The sequence below is a fragment of the Spermophilus citellus genome, assembly GCF_964194105.1.
Source record: "Spermophilus citellus genome assembly, chromosome: 12".
NCBI classification, from domain to species: Eukaryota; Metazoa; Chordata; class Mammalia; order Rodentia; family Sciuridae; genus Spermophilus; species Spermophilus citellus.
Genome location: NC_138198.1, coordinates 12,090,067 through 12,106,679, shown reverse-complemented (window position 1 = coordinate 12,106,679; position 16,613 = coordinate 12,090,067).

Genomic DNA, 16,613 nt, shown 5'->3' with positions numbered 1-16,613 from the left:
TGAGAGGTGGATTCTCTTTTGCTGTGGTGCTTTGGAAATGGAACATCACAAGCAGGGAGTATGTGATTTTTTAATCTACATTTTTAGAGCTGCATTCAATCAGATGTCTGAAATGCGAGTTAAGCATTACCTTACATTTAAAATAGTAGTTTTTATTATTTTCCATTTATTGAACTTCTTCTGGAAGTATGGTACTTTTAAAAGTTCCCAGACCTGTAACTAAATTCTAGCATACTTACTTTTGATCTAAATTCTATATAGTCATCCAGATACTAATTTTTAAAAAATTACACATTACTTTGTGGTCCCAAACTGAAATGTACAAGGTTAATAATACTTTAAGTAAAGCTGCTTTGTGTATTTTAGGCAATTAAAACAGTGTAGATAATGAGACTGCTCAATCTGACTGCAATTTTAAGTAATATATTAAATGTGTCTAGACATTCTGGCAAAAGAGACTCTGAAATTTGCTGTGAACATAGATAAAATGTTATATAAATATCATTTTTGGTCTAAATTACTGAATTCATTTGTAGGTAGAAACTGATAAAATGTTAAACAGATGAAGAATTAGTCTTAGCAGGTTCCTTTAAGGTTTCAAGCAACGGGCAGAGTTTAAAATTACATGATTCGTTCATTTTGGTTCTTACTGTTTAGCAAGTTTGAGTAAATTTTAGGAGCCATTATCACTTAAATAAGACTGTATCTAGATCTTTCAAATGAAAATTATGCCAGAATGAAGTTGTTTATGTAAAGGATATACGTGTACAATGACATTTTCCCTCTGAAATTGTATTATTTACTATTTTGTATAAGATTTTAAAAAACAAATACAAGATTAGAGAGAGAGAGAGAGAGAGAGAGAGAGAGAGAGAGAGAGAGAATATATCCTGGCTGCTACCATGAGGCATTCCATGACCCACACTCTGTCCATCATAGACAAGTCCCAGCTGGAATAGGTGAGACAGCAGGGAATATCAGCCCTCCACCATAAATATCTTCCTTCAGCTCTGGGAAATTTTCTTCTCTTATTTCTTTGATTGTTATTATCTTCTTCCCTAATTTCTCTGTGTCTCTTGGCTAAAGTCCTGTTAGTCCCATGTTGGACATCTGGACTCCTCTTCTACGTCTCTTCTTCTTTCCCTTCATAGTTATTTTTTTCACTTTTGCCTTTTGGTTATTCATTCTGAAAGACTTCTTCAATTGTGTCTCTTCTCCTCCATCTCTTCTGCTGAATCTTTAACTGGGAAACTGTATGTTTAATTTCTATGAATTTTCTTGATCCTTTCATCACCTTCTTTTCATAGCAAGCTGTTTTAGGATGCATGGGTCCATATCTTATCTAATTTTCTCTACTTTTTAAAAATTCCTGTCCTTTTGAATCATTTACTTTCTCCAAAGTGTATTGTTGTGTCTTCAGGCTCCTTCCTGTTTTCATGGTTTATTTCCCTCCAATGCTAAGGGAGCCTAGATCTTCTGTTCATGCCTATGAGGGAAGGGGTGGCTTTGATTGACAGTAGTGCGTGGGTTTCCTTATAGCTACCTGGAATGAAAATCGCAGGTTGGGTGGTTCTCTGTGCGTGGGTGGGCACATCAATCATCAGGCTCTGCTGCAAGGGGATTTAGTTGGGAATAGCCGATGGGTTTCTAGGAGATGGTGTGGGGTTGGCAGGCTATACCTTCTGAGCCAAGCAGAGGGCAGGAGGCTGCTGGATTCCAGCCTCGCCTTGGTTCTACTTACAAGCCAGTGGCCCTGGCCAGGACAGGAGCCTTTGTTAACGCTGAGTAGGTGGAGGGATCTTGCCTCATCCTGGCCCTGTGCAGCCTTTCTTCCTACCTTGGCGCCCGAAGAGACAGAACAAAGCAGTCAGTTAATTCAAGGAAAGAACATCACCCAGGCCATAGGAGACTGGCTGGCTGAGGGTGACATTCCTGGGTCCCTGCTGAGAGACCTCCTTTCATCTGCTGAGCACAGTTGGTCTTTTAAAGGTAAATGGCCAACTCTTCTCATTGCCAGCAGGTGGCAGTGAACTTATCTCAGTTTTGATTCTTTCACTTATAGCCCTCTGACCAGTCGGGGAGTTAAATTAGCCCAGGTGAGAATTCTTCCCAAGACCTCATCCTTTGGAAATTGCTCAAAAAAAATCATTAAGAATACAAATAACGATAGATGTTGGCAAGGATGCAGGGGAAAGGGAATCCTTATGCAGTGTTATGGGAAGGTAAATAAGTACAGCCACTGTGGAAACCAGGCTAGAGGTTCCTCAAAAGACTAAAGATGGAACCACCACGTTATCCAGCTATGGCACTCCTTGGTATGCAACCAAAACAATTAAAGACAGCATCCTTCAGAGATACACTCATTCCCCTGAGTATAGCAGCAGCATTCACACCAGCCAGGTTATGGAACCAGCCTAGGTGTCCATGAACAGATGTCTGGATAAGAAAATGTGATATACATACACAATGGAGTTTTACTCAGCCATAAAGAAGAATGAAATTATGTCATTTGCAGTGCATGGAGCTGGAGAGGATTATGTTAACTGAAATAGACCAGACTCAGAAGACAAGTTCTGTATGTTTTCTTTCATATGTGGAAGCTAGAGAGAGAAAAAAAATTCAAGGGGGAAGATCTCATGAAAACAGAAGGGAGACAGACCATCAGGGTAGACGAGGGTGACCAAACAGAGGGAGTGGGGGAGGAATAGGGAAGGTGAAATTGACCCAGTCATGTTACACACATGTGCAAATATGCGTTAACAAAATCCACTATTCTGTGTAATTAATATGCAACAATAAAAATTTAAAAAAATAAAGTAAAAAACAAAGTTGTGAGTATATACTACAATGTCCTATGTATTCAACCCTCTGCTCATGTTAAAAAAAAAAAGAAAACAGATAAACTTTACTATCTCTGACTCACCCCCAGGAGACTGAGCTGAGAGAGATGAAGTGCTTTGTTCAAGGTCGCACTCCCAACATAGTGGTCTCTTAGTTTGAGCTTCGGGGCTTCGAACAGTTGCCACATTTTTTGTTGCCTTAAGTTCTTGGATATCTGCTTTCTCTGGCTTTCTGCTGCTCTCTGTGGGTCCAGTTTGCTTCAGGAGTCCGACTGCACCCCTCCCTCCTGTGTGTGTGTGTGAGCAGGCGAGTCCGAGGTGACTGTCCTGTGCTCCCTTTGCGCTCGGAGCCCCTTTCTGGGTCCTTGGTCAGATCCGTGTAGCTGCCCACCGACTAAGGCAGCTCCGTGCCTGCTTTTTCTCAGACTTGAGTTTGCTTTCTAGAGATCCCTAGAGCTCACTGTGCCTCGAGTCACTGAGGAGGCTGTGCATGGTCAGGCCTGGGAGGGAAGAGCACCCAGAGCTCTCAACACCTGGGCAAAGACAAGCAATGCTTAAGTGTGTGCACGGCCACCTCCACACATGTCCTCTCTAGATGCCAACCTCACCTCCGGGGACCTTCAGTCCTTGGTGGCCAACCACACCAGTGGCTGATTCCAGCCCATCTCAACCCAGGTTCCGTAAATGACTCATGCTGTTCCTCGTCATCTGGTTTTTCTTATCTCTGCGCCCTCACATCTTGCTTCTTGGTTCCGGTGCCAGGGACTTGCTTTTACTCCCTACAGAACTGGAACCGTGTTCTTGGTCCTCAGCCTCCAGACCTTGCCTCTGCCTACAAGAACCTGTGTTCCTTTCCCTCTTCCTCAAGGCTACTCCTGCACATTCAATGACACAGTTCCCTTTGGGAGCAGAATCTCAGACTAAACGGCCCATCTCTGGGTTCCCCAGTACTCTGTGCTTCCCTTACCTAAGCACTTGTGGCATTGGCATAGCTTGTTTTATTGTCTCCATCAAGTGCTAGATTCTTGGCTGCCACAGGGAGCAGAGGAGTCTTCCTCTATTTACTTATTTAGTGGATAGTGAGTGATGACCAAGCGCTGGGTAGGGTGCTAGGTGCTAGGTGCTACACAGCCATAAACTTGCCTATCTTTGAAGATTTGCCTTTATTTCTCCACTCTTCCCTGGAATAGCATGCCTATGATGGATACTTGTGGATTGAAGGAGCAGATTTCCCCAGCCAAGCTAAAAAAGCTGTCCTTCAGGGGCTTCAATATAGAAGATGGTTCCATATTTATGGATGACCAGCAAAAACCAAGACTCACAAACCTTTTGCCAAGTCACAGTATCTAGCACAGCCACCAACAAATACCCAGTGTTAAGAGGCCCGTGGAATATAACTTACCCAGGAAACTGACTGCAGTTCTCCATCATGGGATCATTTCCTAGGGAACGGAATGCCTCTGTACAAATGCACAGGGGACTCCTCTCGAGGAACCTCCCATCCCAGCCTCCAGGGTCAGGGCAAACACGAAGGGTGAGATGTCATGGAGAGTTCTCAGGGGCTTGGTGGAAAGAAGCACAGAAGCCAGGGTGGAGTGTGCAGGCTGATTTCATTTGATTTTACTTCCCACCTCCCCTATTCTCAGGGAGCTGTGACGTTTTTGTTTCCATGGTGACAGGACCTTTTCTATAATCTCTCTGGATTGTCCACATGAACACCAGAGTTTGTAGTTTCAGTTCAACTATGTTGGTTAACATCCACACCTAAAAGATGGCGTCTTTCTAAGTTCAACACGAAGTGGGACTGCGTTCCCCCGTCACTGAGAGCACAGGTTAGCACTGAGTGCAATCCATCTCCTGTGGATCCCCAAGAAGCACCAGCTATAGCAGTAACTGAAAAAATAATAATAACTAATAACAACCACCATCTAGGGTGGAGCAGAAGGAAGCCAAGTGGGCAAGGTGTTTGGTGGTTGGTGGATTTTTTAAAACCTTTATTTATTTATTTATTTATTATGTGGTGCTGAGGATCAAACCCAGTGCCTCACACATGCTAGGCAAGCGCTCTGCCACTGAGCCACAACCCCTGCCCGCCCCCACCCCCGGAGGTGAGTGGCTTTGAAACTTTTTTTGTACGTGGTCTGCTACCTTCCCCAGGGGACAGAGTTCAGTCAGGCACAACTGCCCCCGTTGTGAGGATGCATCACAGCAGCCCACAGCAGAGCGTGCTCAAGTTCTGAAGCAAGGCAGTGGGGGGCACCAGGAAGGTGGGGCCTGTGCAGCAGCTGTTGAGAACAAAATCAGCCCATGCTGGAGCACTGTGTGCAAACTTCTCAAACAGAACTCTGCTCAGAACTCTGGCCCCGAGAGGAGAGTAGCCTGAGTGGGTATGAAACCTCACAGGTGGAATTGTTCCTAAAGGTCCCAGAACAGTGAGAAGCGTCATAATGGAAGAGCAGGTATCAGCATGCAAGTGGAGACCCTGTCCATCCAGAGCTATTCTGGTGGTGGGCATCATCCCTAGGGAGGAGGGATGGGTGGTCCACACCTGAATTATACCCTAGTTATGTCCACTTGCAATTTCTAACCTATGTGTGTGTGCAAATATTCATTCTCCAATTATAATTACTCTCACCTGCTGCTGGGTTGCGTGGAGGAAGCCTCATATCCCAGGCCCCGCAGATGCCTATGCAGATAGATGCCTGTGGTCTTTTTAAGCACCCTGCCACTCGGGTACCAGTGTTGTCACCACAGCAGACATGAGCACAAGGAGGCAGAGAGAAGTTAAGCACTCAGCTACTATGTGGCAGGGGTTTGGACGCAGGAAGTCCAGCTGCATGCAGGACCTGTGTTCTTGATCATCACGCATGCGTCACGCTACATGTCAAACTGCTCATGAACTCTGTAGGGTCCATTCTGTTTGAATGATTGTTTTATTCTAACCTCATCTTGTTGACTTGAAGAAACACTGAGTCAGAAAAGCCACTAGCTCTCTGGTGCAGTGGGACCCAACCAACATTTGCAATGGCCACTATTAAAATTAATTGAAGTTTGTTAGACTGAGGTGAGTTCAGCTTTTTGAGTAAACAAACTAAGCCCGAGGAAAAGCAAACGGAAAGCAGAGATTTCACCCACCAGAAACTGCCAACTAACCAACGAGGGACCTGACACTCTGGTCAGGTGTCCCCTTGTGTTGCCTCTGTGAAGATCTCAGGAAAGCCCCTGCCCGCCCCAGAGGCGTGAGGGAGCATTTAGACAAGTTACTGCACAATCCACGAATCTTCCTCTGCCTAAATAAACTCTTTGAAATTTTAATGTGTCTTCACTGATCTCTGAAGAGTTCTGGGGTCAGAAGTGAGGGTCCACAGGAGACCTAAGAGGCCCCAGGAACACTGAGTGACAAGGCATGGAGGGAGCCCATTGTGCTGGCTCTTCTCTCATTTATAACTGGAGGTCAGGGTGAGTCTGATCATCTTCCATGGCTTGCATTTATTTTGGGGTTCTCTGAGTCTATTTATTTATTTGGTGGTCCTAGGAATTGAACCTGGGGCCTTGTGCATAGCAGGCGAGTGTCCTACCACTGAGCTACATCCCCAGCCCTCTCTAAGTTTCATTTGAGCATTTTTAATCCAAACTAGGTCTAGAAGTGAAGCCTGGCTCTGTCATTGGATTGGGTCTGGTAATCTGGACAGGCCCAGGGAGAGGCCTCAGGCAGGTAAGATTTTGGAAAGACAGGGAATCTTGGGTGCCTCCGAAGCCAGGGGTCAAGAAAACTCTATCTGGGACTCCATCAGATTTTATGGATCAGAGTTATTGACCCAGAACTCATGTTTACATAGAGAAAGGGGTGAAATTTACCAAAGATGATTTAGTGTTAGAGTGGCCACGGTGGGGACGCGTTTTCCCAGGTGAACTTGGGTAAGAAGGGATCTGAATGTCCTGGAGACAACGGGCTGCACAGTTTGCCTTTCCACGACTTCTCCAAAGACTAACGGGAAGTTAGACAACTACTGGGTGAAACATACGGCATGTTGGTGGGCTCCAAATCCAGCCTCTCCTCTCTACCTAGTTACTCTGAATTTAGGGACCCTTCTTCTCAGTTATCTTTCCACTCTAAAGGTGAAAATGAAGTTAGACAAATGCCTTAGAAAGCTGGACCCTCCAATCAACCGGTCACCCCCCTTTCACCTCATTTTTATTCCTTTTTACTCTGGTTAAAATCCAAGTTCAGAGTAACAGTCCAAAACAAACAAACAAACAAAAAACCCAAACAACAAAACAAAACAAAACAACAACAACAAAACAACCAGAAAGTTGCTGAATTTGGAATACCTTACTGAGCATATGACCTAGGACATCTCTATCATCTTCTAATTTTTGTGGTGCTAGGGGCTGAATCCAGGGCCCGCGGGTGCTAGGCAGGAGCTCTACCACTGAGCGGCATCCCAGCGGGACCCCCTGATATTCATCAGCTTAGTCATATGATGTCACGACCTGGTGAGGCCCTCAGAAAGGAGTGACTGCAGTCTAACGGTGAATATCTGGAAACCATAGTAAGGATCCTCTGTCTCAGGCACCTGTGCACCTTTCAAAATCCATCCCTAAGGTATTTCCCTCCAAAATGGACCAATCTGTTGTATTATCTTATAAATAAAAGTAACTACTGGTCTCGAATCATACAGCTGATTGCTGGTCTTCACAAGCAGTCTGAATTTCCCATGGAAAATGCCTTGCCTTGGGCTGTGGCTGGGGCTCAGTGGTAGAGCACTTGCCCAGCATGTGCAAGGCACTGGGTTTGATTCTTAGCACCACATGTAAAGAAATTTAAAAGAAAAAATAAAGGTCCATTGAAACTAAAAAATATTAAAGAAGAAATGCCTTGCCTGCCCAGCATGGTGACACAGGCCTGTGGTCCCAGTGACTTGGGAGGCTGAGACCGAAGGACTACAGGTTGAAGGCCAGCCTCACCAACTTAGCAAGACTATCAGCAACTGGGCGAGACCCATCTCAAGATAAAAATGTCTGGGAAAGTAGCTTAGTGGTAAAGTTCCCCTGGGTTCAACTCCAAACAAAAGCTCTGTCTGCTTTATTAATTAACAGGTTTCCCTAGAAACATTCTAGTTAAAAATCATGAACTAGGCTTGGAAACTACTGAACTGGTTGCCTTAGTAGGCTCAACTGAACATTCTGAAGGGGCCCTACAACAAGAGAAAGATCAAAGGCCGATGAGTGCATGTTCTTATACCTATGACGGCTACAAAGACCAAGAGGACCTCTTCATTTTGATTTTAAAGCATCACCAGGAGGCCCAGACTAACACCCCTGTGCCTCGAGGTGTCTGCTTACACTGTGGACAGCCAGGTGTCCCGAAAGACGTCGTCTGCTTCTCTGCAGCCATCAGTTGGGCCCACTTCCTGTAGCCCAGGCCATTCCTCCACTAGAGGAAGTCCCTGAGGGCTTGATTCCCAGGATGGTCAGCACGGATGGGGCTCTGCTGAACCGCTTCCCATAACACCTTGAAATGAACAAGAGGGAACTAAGACAAAGATTCATGGGAAATATCCTACAGCATTGGTAGATACCAGAGCCACGCTTAAATCTGACCCTCACACATCTATCAAAGGAATGTTTCCATGTTGGGGTGTTCAACTCAAGTCCAAAGGCTACCATGGCCCAAACTGTCCCATGGACACTTGGACCATTTTCAGAAAAATATGTCTTACTAGGGGATACTGCCCCAGGTGAAACTTCTGGACCCAGACTAGTTCTCTAAGTGAAGAGTTCACATAAAATTCTCCTTAGAGGGAAGATGCATCTGAGAATTTCCTGACTCACCCAACCCTGAGTGACTGTTCCTTACAGGCTGATGTTGATAGCTCAAACCCACGAAACCCCTACACTTGCTGAAGTATCTGAGTATTTGTGAGCTTTCTCCTCAACTAATAAGAAAACCAAACGTGCTGAACTTGTGTGGACCTTTCTAAGTGGTTCCTAAGTTGCTTCTATTCCCAGTAAATCCAGTGGCCATCCAGGACCTCTCACCAGCTGCAGTGGATTTATAATTCCTGCTCCGGCTCTTCTAACACACCAATCCTACCTTTCAAAAAGCCCAACAGGTGAGGCTAGAGATGAGTTCAAACCCTTTGTGCAGTGACCACACTGGCCATCTGAGGGTGTCTAGATGTTCCCAAAGCTAATGAGTTGTTTTCTAACAGACACACAAATCCAAAATGGTTCACAGGAGTGGAACTTTGCTCGGCTTTCCTAAGTATTCCAATGGATTAAAGGAGTGAATACTGACTTGCTTTGAGTAGAAAAAATCCAGGATGCACTTGGCCTATAATGCCGCAGGGCTTTCCCAAGACCCTGTCTTATTTTCTTCAGATGTTGCACCAAGATTTGGAAAACTTACAATGCCCTAGGAATTCTGCTCTTATTCAACATGCAGATGATGGACGGCCGTGTTCTTCTAAGCAATATTGAGAAACCAATTTGATTTACTTCTGACAAAATTAGCTTGCAAAGGCCATAAGGACTTCATTGAAAAATCTCCAATCTTTCAGAGAAAAGATTCCATTATTTGGAACATAAATCTGATTGCAGAAGGAATTTCTCTCTCATTAGAAAGAATAAAAGCATTTAAAATTTCTCCAGACTCAGGATTAACAGACAATTAAGAGGTTTCCTTGGGCCTTTGGGCTTGCAGGATCTTGTATGTCTTGGGTCCTAAATTCTTCCTTGCTGGTATCTTCCTTGAATGAATTAAAAAAAAAATCTCTGTCCCAAAGTCTTTACTTGGGAAGAATAATCACAAAGAGGCCTTCATCCGGCTAAATCTGGCTGTGCAACAACCTTCAGCCCCAGGACTCCTGAAGTATAGCAACCCTTCACCTTGTTCGTTCATGAATGTGACAACCGGGGTTTACGAGTTCTTACTCAAGAACTCCTAAGTGTAGGCCCATCCCTTATTTTAGCCTGTAATTGGAAGCAGTGGTGAGAACCCATCCAGATTGTCTGAAAGCAGTAGCAGCCAAATGGGTAGAAATCTCATCTGCACCAGTGTTAGGAAATCACAGGGTCTAAACGCTGTTGACAGTTGGTTGAATTCTGACCACGTCCAACATTTTTCAGTGAATGGACCATCGTCTTATGAAATCCTCTTCCTGCCACCTTGTAATCTCTACCTCAGATGTGGAGATCTACCTGACCCTGCAGCCTTGTTCCCCTGCCTGCCCAGGCTGAGCACCAACGGTGAGCATGGCCCTAGCACTCATGCACGATCCTGCGCTAAGACTTTCTGTTGACTGATCTTATGCCAAAGATAAGAAGGAACCTCCTCCTTGGCTTCATCCTTTGATTTATCTGATTTTCGTGGGTTTGATTTGTGGGCACTTGGCTGAGGTGCATCCTCCAGTCTCTTGATATCGTCCTCCTGAGATTAACCACATAATCTCTCTTGTGTTCTGTTTTTTCTCAAGGGCCTTAAATGCAACCATCCCTGACATACCAGATGGTCTCGCCACAATCAGAGCAACGAAAATGAGACCATCTTTCTTCAATGAGCCTGATGTTGTGTCTCGATGAGCTCCATGCTGACACAGAGATATCCCAGCTGTGATGGTGACAGGGACAGGTGCTTAGGTCTAATTTTTGGTCGATCTCTCATAAATAAGAGGTTGACCAAAATTGGAGGCAATCATTGAAAACGCTTTCTTTTCTAATGAGGAAATTTCCCTATGGGAGTTGGTATCTGTTGCTTCTCAGAGCTTGGGCAAGATTTGCTGAGAGCTTGACAGCCTCTTCCAACTTGGATGTTGGTAGAGAGCTGAAGATTGACCCCATCCCCTGCCTTTGGGAGCACACCTTGACTTTGGTGGACATGGGCATTGGTATGGTCAAGGAAGGCTGATCTCAAAAATAACTTGGGAGCCATGGTCAAGTCCTGTACTTCAGCATTTGCGTAGGGCCTGCAGGCCAGTGCTGACATCTCCATGATTGGGCAATTTGGCTTTGGGTTTTACTCTCTTCCCTGGTGGTAGCGAAAGTGGTTGTAACCATAGGCACCAAGGCAAGGGCCAGAATGCTTAGGGTCTTCTGTTGGTAGTTTGTTTTCTTTATGTGCTAGCCATGCTGATTCAGTTGGTTGGGTGCCAAAGTGATTTAAAGAAGCCCAGACAGAGCATGCACAGGAGAAGTGGGTCGAAGAAATGGTGGAGAAGCACTCACAGTTGCTGGGCTCTTTCACTTCCCTTAAACTGGAGAAGGAAAAAGAGAAGGAAATCAGTGACCAGAAAGCAGAGGAAGAGATAAGGGGAGAAAATGTTGAGAAAGAAGAGGGAGATAAGGGTGACGAGGACAAGCCCTAGAAGTCCATCTATAACCTCACTGGTAAGAGCAAAGAGCAGGTGGTCTGTTCTGCTTTCATAGAGCAAGTAGGCTTGGAGGTGGTGTATGGGGCTGAGCCTGTGGGTTTACTTGCAGAAGTTCCAGGAGCTTGATGGGAAGATCCTGGTCCCTCTTACCAAGGAAGTCCTGGAACTAGCTGAGGATGAGAAAAGGAAGGTGGAGGAGGTGTGGTGGAGGTTTGAGAACCTCCGCAAGCTTAGGAAGGGAATCTTGGTTGAGAAGGTTGAGGAGGTGATGATTTCCAATTGGCTTGTGTCTTCACCCTGCCGCAGAATGACCAGCTGACATGGAGTGAGTCCGAAAGCCCAGGCACTTGGAGACAACTCTACAGTGGCCTGTCACATTTTGGAGACAGCCTCAGCAGAAGGCCGAGGAAGACAAGGTGTCAAGGACCTGGTGGTGCTGTTCTTTGAAACTGCACTGCTCTCCTCTGGCGGCTCCCTGGAGGAGCCCAGGTTCACTCCAGCTGCATCTGCCCACGATCAAGTTCAGGCCAGCACTGATGAAGAGGAAGAGATGCTAAGAGAGACCAAAGAGATCCCACCCCCCAGCTCCAGGGTGGTGAGGCCGAATCTCCTGTGGAAGAGGTAGGGTAGGAGTTCCCACCTGGGCACCTCAGACCCTCTGCATAGGGTCCTCAGGGCTCCACAGTCACCTCGAGTGGCCCTGCTCCCTTTGCCCGCACCTCCCTCTGCTGATGTGCAGTGGCTTCTTTCTCTCCTCTCCTGTGTCGAAGGCAGGAAATCCCTTCCCTCTCAAATTTGACAACAGCACTGTATCTTGTGCATCATGTATTTTTGTTTGTTTTGTTCTGAAATTAAAATAAAGAAGCAGCCTTGCTTTTTCTTCCCCTCTCTCTCTCTCTCTCTCTCTCTCTCTTGTCTTGCTGTACTGCCCAGGCTGCCTGGGCACAAAGCAGTCCCCCTGCCTCACTCAGCCTCCCTCAAACCCAGGACTACAGGCCTGAGCCACTACACTCACTTAAGATGCACTTTTATACATTTAGATACTGGTTTCTTCTTCTTTTTTTGTTTTGTTTTGTTTTGCAGATCTGGGGGTGTTGAACCCAGAGCTTTGCAGGCACTAGGCAAGTGCTCTACTGCTGAGCTATATCCCCAGCCCAGTTTTATATATTTTTAAAAAAGTAACATAAATAAATATTTATGAAAAAAAAGTGGATATCTGTATGCATATCCATGCCCAAAGCCCACATCCACACTGATGGCTCTATCCATCCCCACAACTATACCCTGACACTCATTTCCATAGCCAGAATTCATGCCCATGTCTAGACCCATTTACTTCCATACCCACGTCTGTATCTATTTATGCATCAGGTATCAGCTTGGTCATCAAGCCTCCCCTCCTTGGGCACATGTATTTTCCAGTCCTTGTGAGGTCAGATGCAGCCATGAATCCCTTATGGCCAATGGAACATGGCAGATGGCCTGTGTCTGAGCTCACCAAACCTTTTACTCACTCCTTAGATACCAGTTAGTAGGGAGCCAGGGTAGCACCCCAAGCCCAGGGGACCCTAACTCCAGGCTGGGTTCCTGGAGGGCCCCTCTTGCTCTCTCCATCCCTCAATACTGGACAGGGGTGTAGTACAGGAATAAAGCTTCAGTCTTACATCACCAAGATTTAGGAGCAATTTGTTATGTTAGATAGACTATCCTAACCACTAAATATTTAATAAGGACACTATAAAATACTGATAGTATTTGTCTGGATTGTGGATTATGAATGATTCTTTGACTTCTCTTGTAGTTTAACACATTTAAAATGCACCCCAAATTAGTGTTCATTTTTCTAGTAAGAAAAACCACTAGTTATTTTGTTATTAAAATTGTTTAATTTTTAACCAAAATCTCTTTTGCACATTTAATTATGTTTGTTCTCAAAGATTTCACTTAAAGTTCAGGGGAAATTCAGCATCTCATGCTTATTTTTGCATTATTTCCAAGTCCACGGGGGGACATAAATTAACCCTCCATTGGAGCCGAGAGCGTCTGCAGGAGCTCAGCTGCCCAAGGGGGCTGAGCTCAGAGGCTGTGCCCTGGTTCTGAACACCTGGGAGAAAACCAGTGAATTATGCTGATTAGTATGGAGGTTTAAAGATGTTTGGATTGCTGTGATGCGAAAAACACAGTTTGTATGCTTGATCATTCTCAGTTTCCAACAGTGGCAGATAAACCACAGGGAATTTCCTCTTTCTGTGGTTGAATTAAATCGTTAGTCAATGTTCTGTGACTCATGAGCTAGTTATGCAAGTGTTTTGCTTTTCCTCTTTCTTCTTGTTTGTATAATTTCTGCTAGAGTTGAGACTAGAGATAGAGGTATTTCAAAATGATAATTTTTAGGCAATTTTATTGGTTCAATCCTAGGCTTTGAGATAAAGTAGAATACATAGATGGAAATGAAGATTTTTAATCGCCCAAGGATTTCTTTCATTTCTGTTATCCCTGACTTTTCTTTCAAGTAGTGAACTCTTTTCTCATTTGAAACAGGTGGAAATTCAGGGGCTAGGTCAGGTTCAAGAGCACCCTGGTTGAAAGGGACTGTCTGCCTCTGGGGCTCCAGCTCTCAAAATCCCAGGGCCGAGTGGAACTCAGATGTTAAAACACAGCACAGAACATTGGAAATTAACTGTGCTTCCTTGAATATATAAGGAGAAAATAAACAAGCAAAAAAGTGACCAGGGAAACCTGGTTTCTCTGTAGTCTAAAGGCTGTGGTGGAGAGGGCATGGCTGGATGGTCAGTCCTGAGTTCAGATCCTGCCCTACTGCCTGCCGGCCCATGGACTGACACACGTGGCAACAGTTTTGAGCTTCAGTTTTCTCATATGCAAAATAAATAGTTTCTTAAACTGTAAAACAATCCCTCATCTGTCATTGCAGGTGTTCAAGTAACATATGCAAGGATTTGACACGTAGTTGCAATTTTCAACTAACAGAATTGCAACATGGATTGCAGACGTGGTGGCTCAGTTGCCAAGAGTTGGTTCAGGTTCTGTTATTTCAGGCTTTTGCATCAAAATGGCAATGAAGAGAGGGCAAGGCGGGTTCCAGGCACAGCCAGCTAGTTGAGCTTCCAGGGACTCTGCTGGGATTCTATCTGGATGCACATTTGTCCCCACGGATCCCCTGAGACAGGCAGGGGCAAGGGCTTGGGTGATGCTCCCCACGATGCAGAGCAGGAGCGTAGGATTGCCAGCACACCTGCCACGGACTCACACTGAGGCTAGGAATGAATACAGCATTCATCCTGGTGAGTCATTGGAGTGGTGGAGCCATCTAGACAAAAGGCACTGAGGACAGCAAGGGTCCCCGGAAACCTTGCTGCAAATGTCAGCCAGAACATTGTATCAGATCAATAATGGTGGTAATAACAGCATTTGGAAGGAATGTGGAGAGATTCCATCACCAGATGAGGCTTGCTATTGTCTGGTAGCCACCCTTGTCACCAGAGACCTTGAGGCCCAGAGAGACTGGGGGAAGAGGCGTCTGTTTTCCGGTGGGCGGGAAGCTCAGCTTCTGCCCTGCTGCTCCTGTGTACGCTGAGTGAGGGAGACTGCAAGGGGTGAGGGAGCTTATGTCATCTGGGGTCACTCCCCAGGGACAGAACAGAAAATAAGGATGATTCTCAGTGACAGCAAGCAGCTGAGCAGGAGCAGAATCTGACAGGAGCCTTCCTCCTGGTCCTGGCAAAGGAAGGCATGTGGGGACGGTGACAGAGACCGAGGCAGGGAGGTCAGTTGGCATCAGCTGATGGCTGTGAAGATGTCCGCTCTTAACTGCCTCCTTGGTAGCTCTTAGATGCCACTCTGGGAGGACATGGTGAGGAGCACCACCGAGTTTGAAGCTAAAATAGTGACGTCAGTGAGTTGGCCAAACCTGTCTGCAAAGACTCACGTTGAATTCTTGTGTCTGATGCCAAAAGCATGCATCTGGAAATGAAGCTTGACTGGAAGAAATAACATCACAATTTTAACATCTGAGTGGCATGAAACATCACTTCTGTGAAATATTAGATTCGTTAAACAGCCTGTAAACTGTTGGGTTCAACAAAGTGAAGGAATTATCTCAAAAAGCCCAAAAATGGTGAGGGGAGGGGTGAGCTGACCTGGGAGAAGAGGAAGAAGAGTGAATTCCCACCTGATGCCTAGCATCACAGGGCACCAAATAAGACACGGGCAGGGTGGCTGGGCGGCGACTGATGGTGAAATCTCGGGATGTGGGTCACTGGGAGCTTTTTGTGTCTGTCTCGACTGGAATTCCACAGTCTGTGCAGGTTCTAGGGTTGGGGATGTGGCTCGGTGGTAGCATGCGCCAGGTCCTGGGTGCATCCCGAGCACCACCAAAAAAAAAAAAAAAAAAAAAAAGGCAGAAAGAAAAATTGTCCAGGTTCTGGCATCTTCCTTGAGTAATGCTCAAGTCTAAGCTTGGCTCAACTACGTGTTTTTCTGCCACCTGTTTTCCAGGCAGAATCACAGAGGTGAAGGGGCTTTGGGGACATTTGGTGGGAGGCCCTGGAGCAGCTCTGACTGGTAGGTGGGAGAGGAGGGCCAAGCTCAGGGCCAGGTCCCTCCACTGCAGATCATTCTCTGAGACCAACCACCAGGGCCTCAGGGAGCTTCTCTAACTGTCCACTTCCTCCCGCACCAAAAAAAAAAAAAAAAAAAAAAAATCATGACAATAAATGCATGGGGCAGTTCAGAGGGTCAAGTTAAACTAAATAAAATCACAAAAGGGAAAGTGTCTAGCTTATAGTTAGTTACCTGTGAAGAGATAACCATCCCCACTCCAGGATCCTTTTAATGGAAAATCAATCTCAACTATTTTTTCTATACTGTTATGTAAAAACTCCATTATTTATATGAACCAACATAGAAATCTTGGTCTACCAGGATGCCTAAAGCTTCAGAAATGATAGCTGGGCATTTCATCGCTATGAGATGTAGTCCATCTACTTGGAAGCATATTTAAAAATGAAGGTTCTGGTGGGTGCCTGATGTTTGCTCAGTTCATGGCGACACTGAAGATTCGTAGTGAAAATCAGCTGACAGGAAATGAACCCTGTATTTCCTCATTACCTTACCTGACATTCAGTAATGAAAGCCATTGGGCTGACTTCACCTAAGGACTGTCCCTTCTTCTGTCTCTGTTTAGAGATATCATTTCTGGCCCATATGTTATAGAAAAAGGAAATGAAAAACAAAATGAAAGAAAACAACAAAAAACAGGTAGTAGGGAAAAATAACATCTAGAAGATATAATTGTTTCTGTTCCTAAAAAGAACATATTTCCTAAATTAATCTATAAAGACTCACAGGGTCGTACAATACAAGGTTTGAAGGTTTCTTGGTT